The 24,374-nt window shown below is 42.3% G+C and overlaps 2 long non-coding RNA genes and 1 pseudogene across 7 annotated transcripts in view; 1 reads left to right on the top strand and 2 right to left on the bottom strand.

Moving 5' to 3' along the window:
* LOC116284338 (uncharacterized) overlaps positions 1-24,374 on the bottom strand; it is a 316,577-nt gene that overhangs the window by 211,826 nt on the left and 80,377 nt on the right. The gene's annotated exons all lie outside the window — the stretch shown is intronic.
* On the bottom strand, positions 11,122-12,971 carry LOC140687436 (uncharacterized). The gene is made up of 2 exons (XR_012061755.1): positions 12,800-12,971; positions 11,122-11,598 (listed from the first exon to the last, which is right to left on the bottom strand). It is a non-coding gene; the product is annotated as an uncharacterized lncRNA (long non-coding RNA).
* Positions 11,646-12,601, top strand: LOC102543704 (uncharacterized; annotated as a pseudogene).

The following is a 24,374-nucleotide window of genomic DNA, read 5'->3' as shown; positions in this document are numbered from 1 at the left end:
GGGTTTGTTCATTCTGGAGGGGAATACGCAAAGCTCCAGCCCAAACGGGAAGGGTTGCTATGTGGAAGGAGGAGAAATACTTGGATAAAACTAGAGTCTATGGGCAAAGTCACAGGGAAGTGCTCTCCTCTGTGTGTACTGTCTAGTCAGGCTGAAGATCTCACCAGGTGTAGTACCAGGAGGTGCCAAGCAAAGGCTGGATGGTTCCCTTGCAAGGATTCTATGGAGAGGAATCAAGTGAAGGTTGGACCAGCTGACATCCAAGGTCTTGCAATGCAAAAAGTCCTGTGAACAACGGACAGTTTAATTTTCTCCTCTGAGGCAAGGTCTTCAGGTCTGGTCACTGACAATATTTGCCACAATTTACCTACTGGGATCTGGGGTCTCTGCCCAAAATATGCCCATCAGCCCAGACTACCTTAATTCCTATATTTCCATGAACTTGTAAGGCTATATTTAAGTTATCTTTTTCCATATTCATCAACCCCATGGTCTCATGGGGGTGGTCTTGTGAACTATACACCATATCAGGGATCATGCCTGACATTTTTATTTCCAGAAACCTATCATCTGGCCAGATGCTATGGAAAGGATGAACAGACTTACTCATTTCTTTTTAAGTCGCATAGTATCCCATTGTACGTATGTATCAACATGGAACTGTCTACCCCAGTGGTTCTGAAATCATACAGGCTGAAGGGAAGCAGCACGGGGTTTCACAAGAAGCTGCTACATTTATCATGTCTATTACTTTCTGGTGAGAGGTTTCAATCAAAAAGGACCATCATCTGCCTTTTGAACGAAAGCTAGAAATCAACACAGACTGGTGAACAAAAACTCAGAATTTTCTTTTTTAAAAAAAAGGTGAAGTAGGACTGAGCTCTTAGTTGGAAATGTAGGTTTTTAATATTTAACACCTCAGAGGGCAATGAAGGTCTCAGTTCCTCTGAATGACAGCTCCTAATGACAACAATAAACTAAGGTGCCCCCACTGGCCAAGCAGATGCTCTGAGTTGAAAAGGAGGCCCAGACATGCCCCAGTTGCCATTGCTTCTGTGTCTTCTAATTGCTGGACCCTGTTTAAGGGCCTGAGCTATAACATGCACGTGCTTTATCAGCAAAGAAATAGATGTACTACAACAGCAGCATGTAGCCTGATAAAATCAGAAAGAGGACATTATCAATATTCAAATAAAAGTAGAGAGGAGTTCTGACTGCTTCACTAAAATACTTCAAAGCAAATTCAGCATGAACTGGAGTGGAGGAAGGTGTTGAGAAGAAGAGAGAGAGAGGTAGTATCTAAAGTTAATTACTCTTGTTACTATGGTAGCAACCCAGAACAAGCAAAGTTAGACACACATTTCAAGATGAATCCCAAACAGGGCCATGTGCTTGCTTTCCTTCACCAAGTAGCTGGAAGTAGTTATTTCACAGGATGAAATTTCATTGTTAACCCCCTTGACTCCAAAGACAATCTTCCTCTCTGATTGGTTCAGGGCTGTAACAGCACCAGTGCCATTTGAATCCTAAGATCTCTTACCCACGTTTACACTGACCATTCTTTCAAGATGGCCAATTAGGTGGTGTCTTGGTTGGGGTCCCCCAGATGCTGACCCTCAGATAAGGATTCCAGAGCAAGTTTAGTAAATTCTCCCAGTAAGATATGGAAGCACGGAAGAGGGATCACCCGATGAGCAGTAGACATGGAAGGGGACTAATGCCAGAGACGTGGCATTGACGCAGAGTGGGAAGGAGTAAAGACCCAAGTCTTTCCTTTCCTATCCTCTGATCTCCTCTCATTGGTAAAACCCAAGCTGAAGCCAGAGGGTGAGGGAGCCCAGGTAGTACACTCCATAGGTTACATAGCCTCACGTGGCACAGAGCAGAAAGGAAATGCACACAATGGAGGAGGGGGAGCAGGGTGCAGGGAGAGCCAGACCTGGAGCAATCAGCCCATCCAGGCTGGCGGATAGGGCTGGGACACTCTAACCAAATTTTAGCCAATATCCTTCAAAAAGCCAGTAAATCCCCCTTTTGAAGTTTGTAAAGGAAGATGCGCTAAAAAGGAAACATTTCTCAAACCCAGCCAAGACTGAGAATCCTAATGAGCTAGAGGACAGAATTCCTGGAAGCTGACCTCTTAGCCACTGCAACGAAGCCGAGAGAGCTTTAATTAAAAGCAGTCCTTCCAGGCTGCTGCCCAGTTTCAAGCAGTCCTTTGATGTCCAGCTGCCTCCCTGAGTCACAGACTAGTTTCCACCCGCAGAGAAACAAAGCACAGATGCTGCTTCCTAGTACCTGGAGGGCTCTTGTTACCCACCCTCCCGTCCCTGTTGTGGGGGAGAAAAAGAAATATCCATGAGTAACTCGAGATTGTACACATCACCCTTTAATAGTCCCCAGATGCATTGATCATTTTCCCACTGCCCTGACCTCCTGATTTCACCCAAGGGGCATCATTAAAATAGGATCCTTTCCACACATGCTTACAGAAGCAGCACCAGTTTGGCCCAGAACAATCTTGGTCTGTCTGGTCCACAATCCTGACACCACACAGCCTCCCAGGTTGTAGAAAGGTGCAGGTGGAGGTGATATTGGGCTGCTGGGACTGTTACCATTGCTGCTATTTAAAAGCAACCTCCGTGGGTACCAACCATAATGAGTTCTGTTCTGCTGAGGACTCTATCAAAAGGAACTGGAGGGGGTGATCATTGTTTCTCATTGGTTCTGAGTTACCAAGAAAATACAAAAAATCAAATTAATCAAGGAAAGGGAACTCTGGCCTGAAACGTGGCAGGAATCACTGCAAAGCAGACCCCAGGGAAAAGACCTCCCCCCAGCCCCCAGCAAATGAAGTGGAACCGTGTATAACCCAACACCAGAATCCTGTCCCTTTGGCTGGTTTTTCAATCCCAAGTTTAAAAAATTTGATTTATTAAAGTTTTAAAACTTTAACCTCATAGATGAATTTCTCAACCAACACTAAAGAAATTCTCTCATCCATCATCAGGCTTTAATGTAATGGGGCTCTTGCAAAGCACTTATGCCTCCAACTTTATTCAAAAATAGGTGGAAAGGAATGAAAGGGAAGTCCTCAGAATTGTGTTATCTTGGAAACCAGACACATACCACACATCCATGCACACAGACAGACGTATGTGCAACTAATATCCTCTGAGGCCCAGCCTTCTGCTGTGAGGGGTGAGTGGAGGGAGATTATAGCAAAATTATAGTCTTTCCTGTCCTTCCCTGTTTGTTTCCCTTGGGAGAACTCTTATTTATCCTTCAAAACCCTATTCATAAACCACCATTTCTGATTTCCTCTGAATCTGTTGCTGTACTTGTCACACTGTTGTGACTTTTTATTCACACCTGTCTTTTCCAAACTCTGCAGGAGCTCTGATTTTGTCACCCTATGCTCCCAGAACCTAGCATAGTATCTGGCACATAGTAGATGTTAAATAAATGCTTGTTGAATTGAGTTGAATCAGGGGGGTTAGGTTCTAGTTCTAGCTCTTTATCCTTAAATAGCTTCACCTCTTGACATCTCAGTTTCTTTGGGTAAAAGATGAGATCAACCATTTCCTACCCTGCTGTCTTTGTCAATGTGGGGTGCTATTAAAAAAAAATACCGTAGACTGGGTGACTTAGACATTTATTTCTCACCATTCTGGAGGTTGGAGGAGACCAAGATCAAGGTGCTGGTAGATTGAGTTTCTGATGAGGGCTCTCCTCCTAGCTTATAGATGGCCATCTTCTCACTGGATGCTCACATGGCCTTTTCTCAGAGCATGAACATGGAGAGAACAAAATCTGTCTTCCTCTTCTTATAAGGGCACCAAACCCATCATGAGGGCCCCATTCTGATGACCTCATCTAAACCTAAGTAACTCCCAAAGGCCCCACTCCCAAAGAGCATTACAGTGAGGGCAGAGGGGGTTAAGGCTTCAACATATGAATTTTGAGAGCACATGAAATTCAGCCCTTAACACCTGCCTACTTCCTACAGCCATTATTAGGGTCAAAGAAGATGAGTTGGAATAACCAAATGTGACTCTGAACTTGGAGCTCTGCTCAGGGGTGAAGGACAATTTCAGGGTAATTGCCAAATAATGCCAAGACCAATGTGCCTGGTGTCTCACCACCTCACTGCCCCCTTGACCTCCAGGGCTGGAAATCAGTGACATCAATCAAGTCAAACTACACCACTTCATCTGTCATAAAATGCTACTCACAAAGTCAAGTGACTTTCATTTGATTGATGAGAAAAAGAGGAATTAATTTTTCTCCTAAAAAGTTTGCAGTCACTCATTCCCTAGAATTTCCTAGCTTAATGACCACTAATGATGAAATGATCATTTTGCCATAGGGTGTTCCATAAAACACTCATCCCAAAAAATGTTAACCGGGGGGTCCATGAAAAAATTATAAGACATAATAAATGGATTGTGGTCCAAAAAGGTTGGAAAATATTGGGTTTAACAGAGGCCAACAAGTTTCTCTCCTGCAGGACTTCTCAGAGCCTTTATTATTCAGAAAGGCATTGCTCATCTCCAAAAGTTAAGCTAAACTATGCATTCTTAGAAAGTTGGCCAAGAGTGTAGAGTTTGGGATCCTGGTATGTCTATTTCTATCAATAAGAGACAAGACTAAGTATTGAATTGGGGAATGAGTGACAATTGGATCTTGAAAAATTAATTCTAATCCTAGGTGACATATACTGAGACACTACCATGTACTTAGGGATTTCACATGCATCATCTCATTTAATCCTCCCAACAACCCTGTGGGTTAGGGAGCATCCACTCCCACCCCTCCCACATCCTATGTTTTTTGCTAAGCTGCATCAGCATGGCTATGCCAATTATTTCTATAGTGTGTGAAACATTTTTTTTTCCCTGTCTGGGACTATCAAAATCTTTTTTAAAAAGTAGCAGTAGTGGTGTCAGAACAAACTGACTTAGTTATAAATCCAGAAAGAAAGAAAAGCTATTACACTGGGATCACTGAGGCATTTGCTTCCAACCATAACTGAAGAATCACACTTGTTGTAAGTCCTCAGCATCCGTGGACCTTTTGAAGGTAGGATAAATGTACTGTATTATCGTCATTCCATTATAAAACCGAGCCTTCGCTATTTTGATGGATTGTCTATTGATATAATTTCATACCATTACTTTTTATTATTCTTTGGTACAGACAAGTGAATTTTCCTTAATCTCATATGAATTATGAATAAATTTCACCTTTTGAAAACTCTGATGTTTTTACTTGTGCTTTATATAGTATAATGAAACTAAAAATGGACCATTTGCCAAGTAAATGCAGCTCTAAGACAAGCCCATTAGCCCCTCTCCCTCGCCTTAATTCCCAACAGATTTCATTCCTGGTTTACATAGAAATTCTGCAGCTATGGCTTTCCTATTAGTCCCTGAAAATGGAGACTGGGCAGTCAAACAACTTGCCCCGGGTCATACAGTCAGCAAATGCCAGAGTCTGAGTTCTCTTTCCTTTGCGTAGCTCAACTTCTCAGGAAACAAGGCAAACGAGCCTTTATCAGAGCTTGAATGTGAGGTCAAGGTCAGCTCAGCCACAGGAGGATTTGGAGCTGAGACTTGAGAGTAGGACTCAAGCTGCTTTCTCCTGTCCCATCCCTGTTGGTCTCAGTGGGACCTGCAGCTGGAATCAAGTCAACAGAAGCACGAAGTGCCAGAAACTGGAGGGGAACAGAAGGTTGACTCCTACCTCTACAGTCCAGGACACCCCTCACCAGCTTTAAAATGTAGCAATCCCTCCACTGCAGCAATCTCCTGTTACTCAAAATTCTGGATGGAATTCTTTCTTAGTACTTAGATGGACTTCTTTCTTAGTACTTAGATGGACTTCATTCTCTCTGCCTCTACTGCAGCTGTGAGAATTTTGGGTCATGTCTACATGTGAATTGGTGATAGTCATGACCTTACTCTTTTTGGTGACTTTGACAGTCCAGATCATAAAATCAGACAGGCATTATGCATTGGGATGGAGCATTAGACACTAAAAGAAAATGTCTCTGAATATGCTTATTATCTTCAACAGAGCAAAACGTATGTACATGTGTCCCATTGAAAGTATGGGGAAAGCCGATACTGAAAATTTCTGGAGAGTTCCAGTCAGTGGGAGTTAAAGGTACAGTACCTATTTTTATACATTACCAACTCAAGATATTAAAAAAAAATAATAAGTCATTGACATCTTTATTCAGGATGCTGTTTTTGCCTTAATTTTGAGAGTAAAATTGTATTAATTGGGGCTGGCCACCCTCTCCTGTTTTTCCCACGTATTTCTCAATTGTTCAGTCTCCTACCGTGAGAGTATTTGGAACTATTCGCATTTGGAGAGAAACTAGTTAAACCTTTCCTCATGAATAGAACCATCATTCAAGACCTAGGGTCCTCCTAGAAATTGTCCTGTAATTCTCTCTCTCCCTCACCCTCACATTCAATCAGAACTATAGATTTACCTCTGTGACATCCATCGACTCTGTCCCCCTGCTGCCATATGCACTGTGAAGGTGTTAGTTCTTCTTTTAATTAGATCTTTTCTCCACTCCAGGTCCCAGCTTCTCTCCTGCCCCCAGAGCAGACTGCTAAAAGGCAAACCTGACCATGTCACTCTCCCACTTAAAACCCATCAGGGCTCCCCTGTGCCTACAAATGTCCGTTTAAATGTCCTACTTAACTGGACTCCGCCTGCTCTCGCTGCACCTCCACCACTCCCACACACAACCTACACCTCCGCCCTATGGAAGTTCTTGTAGCTGTGCTGCGATGCTACCTCTGCCCTAAGCACCTACTGTTCCCTCTTCCTGAGCCCCACTGCCTTCCCCTCTTGTCCCAGATGTGGTCTCCTTAAAGATACAATTCATTATCACCTAGGAGACCCTTCCCAGACCTCCTCCCACTTCAGAGTGAGTCAGGAACTCGCGGATCCAGATGCACCAATTAGTAAAAACTCAGTCAGCTGTGTGGCTTTGGGATCGTCTTTTACCTCTCTGATCCACTTGTCTTGTAAATGGATACAAGACCTATTTTATGGAATTGTAGTGAGTAACTAAAGGCTCCCTATGCACTCAACACAGAGTAGGACCTCAATAAGTTTTCCCTGAGTCTAAGTTTCAGCAGGACCCTGAGACAAACAGGATTGGAGAAAGGGGCAAACTGGATCTGTTCCCTCATTACATGATGGAGAGAGAGTACTAGAAAGACTTCAAGTAGAAAGCTCATTTTACCTTTATAACATCCATGATTTCATGCCCTTTGGTCTCCCTTTATCAGAAACAGTTACGTCTCAGTATCTATTTTCTCCTTTTTCTGTAGTTATAGAAACCTTGGACTCTCAGTTGGGCATTTGGCCAACCAAAATTAATATTACAATTCTTAATCTCCCTTGTAGCTAGATGTGGCCCTATGGTTAAGATGGTTAAGTTCTGGCCAATAGGATATGAGCAGAAGTGATGTATGCAACTCCCTGATCCAGTTGTAGAAGGAAGGAGGCAAGCTCTGCACTTTCTCTCCCCCTTTCTATGCAGAAGTGGTGGTGACCATAGTAGGCCACAACAGAACAGCCAGAGAGAGGCAATATCCTAGGAATGGAAGAGCAAAAAGCATAGAAGCATCTATCCCCAAGCACTGAAGGACAGAGTAGCCACACCATCTTCGAGATGGTGTAAGAGAGATGGAGATGGTGTAAAAGAGAAACAAACTTCTCAGTTATTAAGTCAGTCATTTTGAGTTTCTCCTAGAGCAGTTAAACTCTATCCCAACTAAAATAACTTGAAATACATTTGTATTTCTATTTGGCTTTTGACTCCACAGCCCCACCTATGTGGGGAACAAAGAGGGTCCTTTCTGCCCCATTCGCCTCTCCTGAACTATTGCAGGTTGGTATTAGGTGAGGTAATCCCCAGCTTCACATCAGTAAACCTAAAAATTATTTAAATGTCTGCAGAATTATATGCCAAAGACTTCTATTATTACCGTATCACTTTGTCAAAGTTGAAAGGCATGTAAGATTTCTCCAGAGAGGCCATCCATAATGCATTATAGAATTGTGTAGGTGTTTTATGAAATGTGTTTTATTCAAACTAGGCTGTACAACACTAACATTACTGGAAAAAAAAAAGATGAGGGCCTGGTTGTCTCCTTTTAATATAGTCTTTTAACCAAAAAGTAACATCATATACATATTCAATTTAATTTAAAATTTTATTTTACCCACTATTCATCTTGGGTGTTGAATGAAGAATATTCCGTTATTGGTCTCATATTATTTTCTGACTGTTCAGTTTCTCTCACTGCTATGCCACAAAGAACCTTCCACTGAAAAGGCATACAGGTAATTGCTTTGATCAAAATTTCATGCCAGACCTTTTAGATTCCACGTAGATCACAGCCTCGGAACAGAAACGCCTGGTACCAGAGCCCGCAGAGCCAGGCTTGAGAAAAGTTTCTCCAAGCAAAACATGGGGCACATTGGGAATCACCCGGTAGCTTTAAACTCTACTCTTTTCCAGGTCCCACTCCAGAACATCTGATGTAATGCTGGCCATCAAGATGTCCATGCAGAGCCTGGGGTGGGAGCCACTGATTGAATGGTTTGATGGGCTGTGGTGGAAGGGGTGCCGGACCTAGACAGAGAATCTCTGGTTTGGACTTCTGACTCTGCCGCATAGTTGGTTTGATTTTAGTTTCTTTGTTTTTTTTTTTTAACAGTTTTACATCCACTTACCATACAATTCCCTCATTTAAAGTGTACAATTCAATGGCTTTTACTATATTCACGGAGTTATGCATCCATCACCACATCAATTTTAGAACACTTCGCTATCAAAAACAACCCTTCATTCCCTAAGCCTTCAGTTCACTGTCCCCCACCCCTCCCCATCACTCCTCAGGCCCTCGACATCTGCTAGTCTACTTTTCATGTCTACACATTTGCCTATTCTGGGCATTTCCTATATATGGAATTGAACAATAGGTGGTCCTTGGTGGTCGGTTTCTTTCACTTCTTTCACACAATGTTTGCAAGGCTCTTTTATGTTGTAGCATGAATCTGTAGTTAATTCTTTTTTATGGCTGAATAAGTTTCCATTATCTGGACCTACCAAGGTTTGTTTAGCTATTCATCAGGTGATGAGTATTTGGAGTGTTTCCATTTGGGGCTATTATGAATAACCCTGCTCAGAGCGTTGATGTATCTGTTTTCGTGTGGACTTATGTTTTCATTTCCTTGGTATATACCTGGGGCTGGAATTGTTGGGTCCTATGGTAACTCAATGTGGAACCTTTTGAGGAACTGCCAGATGGTTTCCCACTTCTGACAGCTCTCTGTCTCCTCATCTGTAAAATGGGGTAATAAAAGCAAAGTCACAGATTTCCTATGAAGATTAAATGACATGAAACATGGAATGTATTTAATTTAACCCAAGTATCGTGAGCATGGATGAGGTCATTAGTGAAATCCTAGTAGCTCTAATCAAGTGAAAAGCTAAAAAGACCAAGACCAGAGGAAGGAAATGCTATTTGAGCCAGTGATTTCCATCCAGGGGAGGAGAATTTGTCAGAACAATTATTATCTTCTCACTGAAGACTGATCTTTGGCAAGTTACTTATTTTTTGAGCCTTGGCTTTTTTCAAGTACAAAAGGGGTGCGATGAGGTTTACCTTACACAGTAGGAGGTGAGGCTTAAATGAGATCCGTAAATTAAGCACTTGACAGGAAGCAGGTGACCAACAAAAGTTTATTCTCACTTACTTTCTTTTCACAAGGGAAGGTTAGAACAAGGGACAGCTTGATGGCATCATGAATGACTAAGCAAGAATGAGGACAATTTCTCCAGACTTTAATTAAGGTCACGGTGAAGAACTGTCACAGACTGTTGAGATTCCTGCCTTAGTTTCCGTTTCAGAGACTGAATCCTGGGCTTAGAGCCATAGGATGGGTTCCCCAGAGGGAATCAGGGAATCCTTGATCTTTACTTTCCCTGGGCTCAATGCGGGGAGAGAGGTCAGATGGAAGATGGTGGTCATCTAGGTCTACTGACTCCATGCTTCACTCCACAGGACTCCTTGTGGCACGGAGGTGTTTAAAACTGTAGGTAGAACTCTTTAGTGAGGCCCAAGAAAGGACCGTGTCTGGTTAGAAGACTGTCCAGTAATCTGTTATACTAGAACTTCTCAAACATTAAAGGGCACACAAATCACCTAGGGAGCTTGTTACAGTGCAAATTCTGATTCAGTAGGTCTGGGTGGAGTTCAAGTTTCCGCCTTTTTAACAAGCTTTCTGGTGACGCCTATATTGCTAGTTTTTGAGGAGCGAGATGTTAAATCCTTCTTGTTTCTTCATTCTACTCGAACAACAACAACAACAAAAAAAATGACCCAGCTATAGAAGTGGTAGGAAGAGGAAACAGAGGGATAGATTTAAAAAGAAGCAGGAATGGGCGCCCGGCCACGGCGGCGCGCAGGGCAAATGGAGTGTGTGCTTGCGGATGCGCTGCTCGCACAGAGCCGGGACCCCTGGGCCCTGCTTGGGGCGCTGTGTCGCAGGGAGGCGTCCGCAGAGCGTGTGGAGATGCTGCGCTTTCTTCCGCAGCGACCCGAGAACCAGGAGGCGCGCGGGAGCGGTGGCACGCGAGGTCGCGGCCAGGCCCAAGTCTGTTTTGGTGGTCTGAGAAGAAAAAAGATGAGCTTCTAAAGTTTTGGGAAAACTATATTTTAATTATGGAAACTCTTGAAGGAAATCAGACACATGGGATAAAGCCAGTTTTGCCAAAGCTAAACGATCTGTTTGAATCTGCAGTGTCAGGGGAAAACGGATCCTGGCTCTTTCACCTGTTCTGGCACCTGTGTATCTATAAAAGAATGTTTGAAAGTGGAAACAAAGTCCTGACCAAAGAAGGCGTTACCCATTTTTTGGAGCTGTGTGAAACAGGGTCTCCCATTTTCACCAGAATTTTCTGAGTTTATTGTTGGGCCGTTGGTGGATGCACTTTCAGAGAGCTCTCCGTATAGCACATAAACACGCATTGTTATCAAGCAGCCGTGCAGTGGTACGTATTTCATAGACAAAGGTAGTTTCTTGTTAAAGTTTATTCAGAAAATGACAAGTAGACATTGCTGTGCTGTCCCCATTCTGTTTCTGTCTAAGGCTTTGGCAAACGTCCCAAGATGTAAAGGTCTGGGTACAGAAGGCCTTCTTGCCCTCAGGGACGTCCTCTAGTGCACCATGATCACACATCAGATTCTGCTGAGAGGGGCGGCCCAGTGCTGTCTCCTTCAGACGGCCGTGGATCTGGTGGATGTGGAGGAAGTGTCACTGTCAGACATCTCAGCTTTTCTCATGTCTGTGAGGCAAGAGGAATCCTTAGGACAACGAACTTCACTGTGGACCGAGGGACAGATTGAACAAGAAAAGCTGGCATCTATGAAAAAGCAAGATGCAGACAAGGATAAGAGTGATAAGGAAGAGAAAGAAAGCAGCAGAGAAAAAAGGGAGCAGTCTCGGAGTCCAAGAAGACGCAAATCCAGATCTCTTTCCCTAGAAGACGATCTTCCCCTGTCAGGAGAGAGAGAAAGCGCAGTCATTCTCCATCTCTCCATTACAGAACCAAGAGCTGGAGTCCATCCCCTGCTCCAGAGAAAAAGGAAAAAACTCCAGAACTCCCAGAACCATCAGTGAAAGTAAAAGAGCCTTCAGTACAAGAGGCCACTTCTACTAGTGATATCCTGAAAGTTCCCAAGCCTGAACCTGGACCAGAGCCTAAAGAACCTTCTGCAGAGAAAAATTCCAAAAAGGAAAAGGAAAAGGAGACGACCAGGCCAAGATCTAGGTCACTTTCCAAGTCAAGATCCCGGACACGTTCTCGTTCTCCTTCTCATACTCGACCTAGAGGGCGCCATAGATCCCGATCAAGATCATATTCACCTAGGAGGAGGCCAAGCCCAAGAAGGCGGCCATCTCCTCGAAGAAGAACTCCACCAAGACGAATGCCTCCTCCACCAAGGCATAGAAGGAGGAGATCTCCAGTGAGACAAAGGCGACATTCATCAGCATCCGTGTCTGGGAGTAGCTCATCTTCATCTTCATCTCATTCCTGGTCACCACCAAAGAAGCTTCCAAAGAGGACATCCAGCCCCCCTCAAAAAACCTCGTAGGTTATCTCCTTCAGCAAGTCCTCCAAGGCGAAGGCATAGGCCATCACCGCCAGCAACTGCACGGCCAAAAGCTCGTCATTCCCCAACAGCGCAGCAGTCCAACCGTACAACAAAAAGTCGTGTTTCTGTTTCTCCAGGGAGAGCTTCAGGTAAAGTGACAAAACATAAAGTACTGAGAAATGAGGGTCCCCTTCACCAGGACCCAAGCCTAGAAAAGTAGAGTTATTTGAAGCAGAAGAAGATGAAGGTGGCAAAATGGCTGCAGCCGATTCCGTGCAGGAGAGACACCAGCACAGACAGAACCAGCAGTCTTCGTCTGATTCTGGCTCCTCCTCTTCCTCAGAGGACGAGCGACCCAAAAGGTCCCACGTGAAGCATGGTGAGGTAGGCAGGCGGCGGAGACATTCCCCTTCCCGCGGTGCCTCTCCATCACCTTGAAAACGCCAGAAAGACCTCTCTTGTGGTAGACGGAGAAGTCCCTCCCCTCCCCACCGCCCGCCAGAAGGCGACGTTCTCCTTCTCCTGCTCCTCCTCGACGACGCAGGTCGCCCACGCCACCACCGCGGCGAAGGACTCCTTCACCTCCCCCGGTCGGCGCTCACCTTCCCCAAGGAGATCCAGTGCAGAGAAGATAGTCTCCTCCGCCTCCAAAAAGAAGGACGGCTTCACCCCCCTCCTCCTAAACAAAGGGCATCACCGTCTCCACCACCAAGGCGTCGGGTCTCCCGCTCGCCACCTCCCAGACAAAGGAGCTCCCCAGAATCTCAGGTTGGCAATGAAATTATTCTGTGTGATACTACAGTGGCTACATGTCATTATGCATTTGTCAAAGCCCACAGAACATAGAACATCAAGAGTGAACCCTAATGTGAACTATGAACTTTGGTTGATAATAATGTGCCCATGTGGGTTCATCGATTATACCAAATATGCCACACTGATGAGGGATGTTGAGGCTAGGGGAGTATGTGTCGGTGGGGAGGGCTATGTGTGAACATTCTGTATCGTCTGCTCAATTCTGCTGTGAACCTAAAACTGCTCTTAAAGAGTAAAGTCTATTAGAAAAAAAAAAGAAGTAAATGGATTAATTTGTGATATAATCTTACAAGGACAAATTATTCAGCCCTACAAACAATGAATGGCATATTTAATTAAAAACATGTATCTTTAAAAATATTACTTAGAGCCAAAGAGACCAACATCAAAGTGTACAGTGTGATTTATTTCATTTTTATCAAGTTCAGCCACCATCAAACTGATGGATGCATGTTGTCAGAGTGTATGTGTTTCAGTTGAAATGTGACAGAGGTGTATATTCTGTGTTAATGGATATGATTCAAACATATGGTTCATACTCTGACTTCTTGGATACTGTTGAGGGTTAGGAATTTGAAAAATTTGTGAAATCAATAACATTGATACATTTCACTATATTTTTTACTGTATATAGATGTAAATACAAAAAGAAAGAGGTAAGGAAAAATTACCATTGGACAGTAATGGAGAGAATGACATTTTGGTTACAACCCTCCCCTCTGACACAGCCCCTCCCCCACACACTGGGTAACTGACCAATCCAGGATGTCAGTTGCTGGCTGGGTTCCGTGTGGAATCTTGGGGTGTCCCCCGGGGCTTGTTGTGGCTGCGGGCTCCACGGTAACTGGGCAGAACCCTGAGTGGGTCAGTGCCATCCATGGAGGGACTGCTGTCCTCCATGGAGCTTGGCTTTGGGCTGATCCTGAGGGAGCTGAGTGCAGTCCTGGTGTTGCTTCTCCCGGATGGCCTGTCTTCTCATTTCATGTTCCAGAGACTCCAGTGGGAGACAGTGTTGAGTCTCCCTGTCCTCACATCATTGACAGGTGTCTTATTTATCTACAGATTTATTCGATCTGTTACAAGTCATCTTTATCAAAGATACGAAAAGCAGCTGGCAGAAAAACTGGCTGCCCAGATCAAAGAGAAGTGCCACCTCATCGACCAGCTTTATGTGGCTAAGCAGGAGTGTGCCAGGATGGAGACAACTTTAAAGAACACCGGGCTAGAGAAGGAGCCAGTAAATATACCCAGCCTCGCTAATGCTTATGGAAAGTTGATGATGGTCAACCTGAGTTCGAGGAAGCAAATCAATTCTCTCATTCAAGAACTGGGGAAAGAGAGATCCCTGCAGTCTATTCGAGAAGAGATAGCGGAGATGCTGAAAGTGCTCAAGTTCCTGCAGGAGGTCATGAGAATCAGCACATCACAAGGGGCTTTTACCAACCAGCCAGGGGACCGAGCACCAAGCCTTGATGGTGACTTTCCCAGGAGTGGGCCCTCGTATTAAACCTGTGCTGTGCCCTCCCATCCACTCAGGCCTCCCAAGCTGCCAGGCTCCATTCACTCACTCAATCAGATCTCCACCTAAGTGGCACTGAGGCCTGTGGATGGAGGGCAGTCCCCTCCTTTGGACCAGAGTTCCTCCAACTGTACCAGTGAGCACAGCAGTGAACTTTTTCACGGTCAACTTCTCCATCTCAAATGTATTGGAGTTCCCAGGAACACCAAGTAATGTGGGACTTCCTCAATATTCACAGAATGCTTGGATTTTCTCTAATTAGCAGTGAAAGAAATGTATTTAAGAGACTGATCTTTTACTCAGTTTGAACCTTCCTTGAACCACATTTCTCAAGACAGTTCCAGTAACTATTATACATCAATTGTATAAGAGAAATGTATATATAGGTTTCTGTATACAAATATTGCATTATAATTTAACAATATAAATATAATTTAATAATATAATTTAATAATATATATAATTTAATAATTTGTTAATAAATTAATAATATTGCATCATAATTTAATAAATATATTTATCAGTATAGACTTTTAGTTGGCCATAGTATTTTTTCTAGAGTTAAAATCTTAAAAGTCATCAGTTTAAGCTAAAGAAATGTTTATTCCTGAGTTTTGTGTTTAAAAAAAAATCTTTTGAGATAATAGAATATGCTTATAAGAGTTTTTATTGAATAGTTATATTCTGTTGTAACAATAGATGTATTTAAAAATAAATTTGATGAATTTCAAAAAAATAAAAAATAAAAAGCAGGAAAACTACTATATATAAACTAGATAAACAACAAGGTCCCACTGTATAGCACAGGGAACTATATTCAGTAACTTGTAATAACCTATAATGAAAAAGAATATATATGTGTATAACTGAATCACTATGCTGTACACCAGAAACTAACACAACATTGTAAATCAACTATACTTTAATTTTAAAAAAGAAGGAAGAAAGAAAAAGAAGCAGGAAGTTGGCTGGAGTTCTAGTATTTGCTCTGGGCCCAGTAATAATGGAAGGCCTACCCCCTCCCCTTCATAGCCAACACCATGTTATGGAATCTTAAATATTTGACTGAAAAATTTAAATGCACTTGGGTGTATTAACATCAATATCTTTGTTTTAATGTTGTGCTAGAATTTTGCAAAATGTTACTGCTGTATTATTCTTTCAACTCTGCATCTCTATTATTTCTTACACATGAATGTGAATCTATAGTTATCTCAGAATAAAAAGTTTAATTTTAAAAATCCACAATAAAAAAAATTAATGACTCTAATGAGATGGCAACCAATACTTTAGTAAGTCAGTTTCCAATTCTGTGCTTTCAACAAAATTGAAAAAGGACTCAGTTAAGTTGTTGGTTAACAGATCATTAAAAGTAGCTTTGATGATTTTTTTAAAAACATGAGGAAGAAAAAAGTGATTCACAGTTGTACTAAAGTAAAAATCAACTTTAGGTGTAATAGAAAGGAATGGGTTTGATTTTTAAATATGTAGATTTAAAAACATGTCAATCTTATTTTACAATCAGAACCACAAAAGTGTGGTGTATAATCATGGCAAATACATTTGTTTCTAAATTTCATAACATGGTCATTTAAAAAAGAGCTGAGGAAAGGGGGAAAATCAGGGGAAAAAAAGACTAAAGGAAGTATAGAAGGAGGTGACATAAGAGAGATTCATAGAAACAGAATAGAAAAATGAGTGAGAGAAAACAGAGTTGTCACATGATCCAGCAACCCTACTCCTGGGCATATATTCAGAGAAAACTCTAATTTGAAAAGATACATGCACCCCAATGTTCATAGCAGCACTATTTACAACAGCCAAGACATGGAAGCAACCTCAGTGTCCATCAACAGATGACTGGATAAAGAAGTTGTGGTATTTATATACAATGGAATATTACTCAGCCATTGAAAGGAATGAAATAATGCCATTTGCAGCAACATGGATGGATCTAGAGATTATCATATCTGAAGTAAGTCAGACAGAGAAAAACAAATACCATATTACATCACTTATATGTGGAATCTAAAATATAATACAAGTGAACTTATTTACAGAACAGACTCACTGACACAGAAAATTGATGCTTACCAAAAGGGAAAGGGATGGAGGAGAGATAATTTAGGAGTTTTGATTAGCAGATACAAACTACTATATATAAAATAGATAAACAACGAGATTCTACTGTATAGCACAGGGAACTATATTCAATATCCTGTAATAAACCACAATGGAAAAGGATATGAAAAAGGGTATATGTATATGTGTGTGTGCATATATATATATGGAATCATTATGCCATATACCAGAAGCTAACACAACATTGTAAATCAACTATACGTCAGTTTAAAAAAATACTTACTATGGGGGAAAAAAAAAAGAAAATGAGTGGGAGAGGTTTAGGGGTCTCTGAGATAAAGCCTCACTACGCTTTGAAACTCTGATTTATAGAATTAAAATGATAGATACAGAGGCAGTTAATACTGGAAAGCAGTAAACAGTGGAAAATGTTTAAAACTTGCTTGGGAGGAAGTGGATGGGAAGCCACGATTTGGAGTATTTGCCAGTTTTCATGGCATAAATATCCACCCTCCCAGGGCTAATTTCAGACTACCAACATAACATCACTGAACAGAGTTGAAAGACACACTCAGCCCTCATGAGTCAGTATGAACCAGCTCCAGGACACTGGTGCCCTCAGAGATCATTTTCTCCAACCACATCATTTCACAGTTGATGCAACTAAGACCAAAAGAGAAAATGTGCCTTGTCCAGATTTGCAGAGTCTATAAGTGATGGAGCTGAAATTAAAACCCAGAAAATTAAAACTTCAAGTCTTCAGACTAGTGCTTTTTCAACATGTTCCCCAACCTTCATTTTTATTGATAACCTTTATTTGAAAATACACACATTTCCAGACTCCCTTGCAGCTAGATGGTGGTCATGTAGACTCTGAGGCAATAAAATGTTAACAGATTCAAATTTTTCTAATTAAAAAATAAATAACTAGCTTGTACACAGCTTTACTTTCTCCCCATCTTCTTGACATCTTGCCACCCAGAGGGTAAAAATTTCATAACAAAGATGGTGGATCAAGCAGTTAGATGGTGTTAGAGCAGCTGCACCAACTCTAGGCTTCTTATTATATGAAAGAAAAGAATCTCAGGTTGGTTAAACCACCCTAAACAGTAGGGCTTCTGTTAGACACAACCAACTGCAATCCCAGCTGCAGTACAACCCCTCTGTGGTCAGAGGGACAACAAATTAGAAACATCTTCTGAGCTTTATGACCAAAAGAAAGATTTGTTTCCCTGTGAGAATCTATAGTTTAACATATGTGTAAGGAAGTGATTTACATTTTAACAACTCATTTTGGAACCTTAGAAGTACCGGTTCCTTTGACAGTCAACAGTTATCTGATTGCCTGATACTCATTCTTAGAGAGACTGGACCTACTATGTTTAGTTGGAATCAGTATATTCTATATCTTTAAAAATCAATCAATCAATCAATCAATCAGATTACCATTTGCAGAGCCCACTTAACTCTGCTACAACTCAAGATCCAGAAACTGATTCCACTACAACTTCCACAGTTTCTGCAATCCAAGATGAGTCTACTACAAATACAACCAGAAAAAAGGGGGCCTGTTCTGAGTAAAGCTGACCAGGTATTTTGGTGTGTTTTAGACCAGGTGAATCTCCCAGGTTACTTCCTCAAAGATCTGACATCTGAAGTTTGATATACTCATCATATTATTCACTGCCAATTACATCATGTGGTCTGAATAAGAAAAGATACCAAGTTTGGTTTCTGAAGGCCCCACAATCTTTTTTTTTTTTTTAAAGAAATAAGCTTTCTTAAGGGGGAGGGTATGCCAGTGGTAGAGTGCCTGCTTAAGCATGCAAAAGAGGTCCTGGGTTCAATCCCCAGCACCTCCATTAAAAAATAAATAAACCTCTCCCTAAAAATAATAAAAATTTAAAATTAAAAAAAAAACTTTCTTAACAGGGAAGCCTAAAATAATAAAGATACTCTATAACAATTAAAAAATTTTAAAAACCACATATTTAAAGCAAGAATTTTAAGTTGGATATTTAGTCCTTATCCTGCTTTTTGAACTATAAGACAGTATGTTTAAAATGGCACGATCTTTCTAAAGTGCAATTTGGTGACAAATATCAAAATTTTGCCAGCCGATTGCCCTCAGCGGTTCTGTTTCTAGGAACATATCATGGGTGAGTGCAAGAACCTAGCAGCACAGGTCACAAGAGGGAAAAATCAGAAAACAACCCAAATGCCTAACAGTAGAGGATTTATTAATTAATTAAAAATGATCTTGGAGAAGACTGCTTAACAACATGGGAAAATATTAACAGTAAGTGAAACAGCAAAAATATATGAACTCATTGGATAAATGTGTTATAAAAAGACATGCATAAAAATGGCTTTATCTGTGTTTATGTTTTAAATAAATACACGTGAGTTTTAGGGGTTTTTTTTTTAACTGCTACTGCTGCCCCCATCTCTTGTTACCATGTAAATTATCCTTAATGACCTTTCATATCTCATCAGAGAGACTGGCAGGAAGAAAGCTCATCACATGTGAGGATGGTATGTTGCTGAGAGGACTAGCAGACACACGGCAGAGAATGATGACCAGAACAGACCAAATCAAGTGCAACAGGTCTAAGGACAAATTCCTGCCTGGGAGACCACGAGAGCCTGTCTTCTCTGCTCCAAGATGGGCGGACCCAGCTTGGAAGCTTCGTGAAGGAGTGATAGTCTCCCTCCAAAGCCAGGTTCCACTTAGAAAAATTGTTTTAACTGCATTTTAAGAAGGACATGAACAAACTGGAACACGTTCTAAGGAAAAGGGCCAGGACCCACAGAGAGCTGGAAGACATGTAGTGAGGGAGACGGATGAATGAATAGGAGATGTTTAACCCAGAAAGCAGATGATAAATGAGGGGTGAAGCAGGGGACCTGGGAGACATCTTCAAACATCTGAAGGACTGTCATTCAGAAGACATTTTTTCTTCACGGCTTGGAGCCGCTTTTATTATTTTTTAATTTTTTTATTGAAATAATTGATTTATAATGTTTTAGTTTCTGGTATACAGCATAGTGACTCCATTTATATATATATATATATATATATATATATATATATATATACACATACACACATACATACATATATATATATTCTTTTTCATATTCTTTTTCATTATAGGTTATTACAAGCTATTGAATATAATTCCCTGTGCTACAAAGTAGGACCTTGTTTATCTATTCTGTATATAGTAGTCTGTATCTGCTAATCCCAAACTCCTCAATTTATCCCTCCCTGACACAACTCCCCTTTGGTAACCATCAGTTTGTTTTCTGTCTGTGTGTCTTCTTCAGTTTTGTAAGTACGTTCATTTGTGTCATCTTTTTAGATTCCACATATAAGTGATATATGATATTTGTCTTTGTCTGACTTACTTCACTTAGATAATCTCTAGGTCCACCCATGTTGCTGCAAATGGCATTATTTCATTCTTTTTTATGGCTGAGTAGCATTCCATTGTATATGTATACCACAACTCATTTAGAAGACACTTGATCTAGAGTGTAGAACTACATCTAATGGGTGGAAGTTTCAGGAAGACCAATTTTAGTTTAAAATAAAATGGAATTTTTTAAAATTAAAACTACCCAACAATGAGAAGGGCTGCCTTATAATGCAGTGACTTCTCCATCACTGAACACATTTGAGCAAAGAATAAGTAACTATTAAAGTATTTTGCAATGGAATTTCTGAATTCTATGTAAACGCAGGCTAGACTAGAAAAACGTCTATAAAAACCTTTGTATTTCCTCCCAGCTCAAAAATGTTAGGATTCTAAATTAGGCAGCCCCATGGGAATAGCAGGAAGCCCCTACTTACCAATTCATGCCCAGATTCCCCAATTAGAGAGGAATTCCTTTGGCTTCTTTTGATATTAAAATACCATTTGAGATTAAAAACTAGACTTTAAATTGTTATCCGTATGATCACCTCCATGTGAATGAGTCTATATGGTCCTTTCCCAAGAAGAGGTTACCATGGTGGTTGACAAGAAAGTTAATATGGTCCTGAGCTATGAAAGCATCCATATTTGGGGGCCACTGAGAGGGAGAGAAAAAGGATGCTCCAAGGACCAAGTTCACAATCTCGTATATCAACAAACTAACTTGGGCCTTAAAACTGTTTAATTTCTACCCCGTGGTCCAGTGCATGTTCCGATTACTCTCTCTGTTTCTTTAATCCAAGGGTGGTTAATAAGCACCAGTTCAGGCTCTCTCCAACGACACACGAGTTGGAGAGTGCCCACTCCACAATCGCCAACCAACTGTGCCGCTGAAATTAACTTGCTCAGCTGGCCCTCCAAATAAAGCCATTTAAAGAGTGCAATGTACCATAGAAAGCAATTTGTTTCCTTAAGATTTAGTACCCCACGTGAAGATTGATTTTGATTTGAAAGACAGAAGCTACTGCAAGGTGAGTAATTTTAAGTTTAACACATTCCTCCTCTCAAGGAGCCAAATGCATTAAAATTAGGTGCAAAGTGCTTCTAATTTGTCAATCACTCCTTAGATAATTTTGCTCCTGCATTATCAGGGAAATTGCCTAGGAGATCTGGCTTTTGGCTCCTTTCATCTCCACTATTCTTTTAACTTGATCACGGCTGCAGTATGCACATGGGACTCCACTGCTGGGGGCTGGGTGAGGGGGGTTGTCCAGGGTAAAGACAGCCCCAAACCTATGTTAGATTTGTCAGGAGGTCAGAGGTGTGACAGGCCTCCTAAGTTCTGTCACACATCAGGTTGCAGGACAGGGTGCTCAGTAAGGCAGCCAACGTGGAAGGCATCCGTCCTCCATCCAGGATCTTGCGAGCACTTGCTTGTTCCTTTTGTCCATTGACAAGCGCTCACCACCAAAAGCTGGCTCTCTATCAGATTCTGTGCTTGGCACTGTGGCACACAGATGACCAAGGACAGACACTGCCTTGAAGGGCTCACACATCAGAGAAACAAGAAAGCCACAATTGCCCCAGGGAATGCTGTGTTGTGTTGTAGGTAAGCACAGGACACTCTGAGTACACTGAGGAGGGTACCTCTCCCAGCTTGGGAGGGTCACACAAGGCCTCTGGGGGAAAGGAACAATCTTGAAGTGATTAAGACTGTCCAGGTGGCATGGGATACTTTCAGAAGGGTGAATGGCTATATAGAGCATGTGGACTACACCTGGCATTTTGGGGGTAGTTCTGGCATTTCAGGCATCATGCTAAGCACTTTATTGGTGTTTTCTCATTCAATTCTCACAAGGGTACTATGTCATGGGGACTATCATTACTCCTATTATACATATGAAGAAACTGAGGCACTGAAAGGTTAAGTAATATGTACAAGGTAACCTAGCTTCTAAGTGGGGAAGTCAGGATTCAAACCCAGTAAGTCGAACACAAAGTCTGTGTAAATGTATTGCTTTCCAAAACACATGGATCATTAAGAGAACTCATAGCTGGGGAGGAGGGAAGTGGTTCCATGTGGTGGTCAAAGCACAGGCAGACCCACAGATCAGGTGGTTCTTAGAATCGGTGAGATCATGTATGAAAAGCTCCCGGCACAGGACCCAACACATAGTAAATACTCAATAAATTTTAGCGATGATGTGGAGGAGGAGTGTTTGTAGGAAAGTGGAGGGAGATAGCATCAGACACTTCAGCAGCTCATGGAGTGTCTCATGAATCCTGCAAGGTCTGGACATTATCCTGAAGACAGCAAGGATTCATTCTAGGTGAGGAAGAGACACGCTTAAGGTCTGGGCATAGAAAGGGGACCACATGAAAGGCAGATGTACAAAAGAGAGAGCAGAATCAGAAGGATCTTTTGCCTGGGGCAGAAACAGTAGAACCGGCAGATAGAGCAGAGAGGGAAGGAGATGGTTTTCAAAAGATATTTAGGAGGGAAAACAGACTTAGAGAGAGAAAATGGCCAGGAAGGGAAATGTTCCCACCATGGGGGATTAGGTGAATAGCAGTGCCATTCCTAGGACAGGAAATGTGAAGAGGGGAACATGGACTCTATTAGGATATAAGACTGAAGCGGCGTGGGATGTGTATGTGGGGGTGTCCAATAGATCTTTAGAAACATATAGAATCAAACCCAACGGATTTGCATGAAATAAAATGAAAGTGCCATCCCTATGGGACTCTTACAATCATTCAGGGTGACCCAGGCTCCTGCCCACAGAGCATGAAAGGAAGCCTCTAATACAGCCTTATCCCTTTCACTGCTTTAGCCCTGGACTGCTTGACGGGACCCACTCTGCATGCCGCAGTGCAACCTGCTTTCAATCTTGCCAAATTCTAGTCACTTTATCTGCACCCCATCTCCTAGCCACAGGCTTTGCTTCCTCTCATTCTAAACTTCAGATCCTCTCTCTGGTCTCCCGCCTCAAGATCCCCCTGAAAAAGTCCCATAGCCTCCCCACCCAGCACCAATCCCCTATGGTTAGTGCCTCTGGGAGTCTTGACCTGGCACTTCAATAAGAATGTGAACAGGAATGGAGTAAGATGGAGAGGAGTGGAGTGTGAGGCCATCAGAGTCTGAATCCTTACCTGAAGGATTCAGCCCCCAAATGGCCGCCCATGCCCATAGCGTGTCCAGTGCCACGTCTTCCATGAAGCTAATCTCTTCAGTCTCTTGAGATGACCTTGGCCCAAGCTTGAGCATCATTCTTGCTGGACTCAGATTTGGAAACTGTAATGGTTTCTGGAGGGAAGATGCACAGAGGGAGAAAGCGAACTGATCTTTGCCGATCGTTTCACTTGCTGCCTGTGCTGGGGACTAAAGAAGCTGAAGCTGCCAAGGGTGTGACCCCTCCTCGTCCTCCATGCTATTCCAACCTCATGCCCACTTCGGGCTCTTTCCACCTTTCATCCTGTCCATATCCCAGCATCCTGGGCTCCATGCATGTGGAAGTAAGGCTACCATATTGGCTATGACTCTACTGAGGGCCCACTATGCTGAGCACCGCCTAGGTACTCTGCTCTGTACCACAATGTCCAAACCAAGCCAGCACTGGCAGTCAACTGCTTCTTGTGAGCAAAGTTTAAACAATATTCCTTCCTTTCCAAGACTCTACTCATCCAAGCCTCCTGCACACTGGCTTTGTTTGGATTGAAGGGAGGAGTTTTGTGCAGTTGGGGCAGGGAGAAGAGAAGGGCAAAGGAGGATTAGGAATGAGCCAGAGGACATGTGGAGAGAAGGATCAAGGCCAGAAGATAAAAGAAATGCTTCCATTGAAGAGATCATGAGACTGCTCACTGGCAGTGCAGCTTTGAGACCCAAACAACAAAGTGCAGCCCAGACCTGGGAAGAGGATCTCTCTCTCCATTTCCTACACAAAATCCTGCACTTCCAGGCAGTGGGGGAGGGACGGGGAGAGGTTTTGCTTCATCTGCTCCAACGCGCAAGGACAAAGTTCCAGCGTGGCTGGCCCTGAGAGCCACACTGACCAGGTCTAATCTGTGGACATGTTACAATCCTAGGAAGATTCCACAAGGTATTGCCTTCCTGTGATGCCCAAGATATGGCTATTTATGTACCCATGGGTCGGAGAACCTGGAGATGTGGTTACAAATACAGTCAATGTCCAATGGAAAAAAAAACTAATTCCATTTTATGTTTGCTATTCAGACTCTTTGGCTATTGAAGCAGGCTCCTCTCAAAAGGCTGTGAGTACTTCAGTCTTGGAAACACTTCAGCAGAGGGTGCAAGCCATAGCTGAGTTGTTCCAACTCCAT

This window comes from Vicugna pacos, chromosome 19 (genome assembly GCF_048564905.1).
Source record: "Vicugna pacos chromosome 19, VicPac4, whole genome shotgun sequence".
NCBI lineage: Eukaryota > Metazoa > Chordata > Mammalia > Artiodactyla > Camelidae > Vicugna > Vicugna pacos.
Note: the sequence above shows the minus strand (reverse complement) of the source record. Positions and strands in the feature narration are given on the sequence as shown.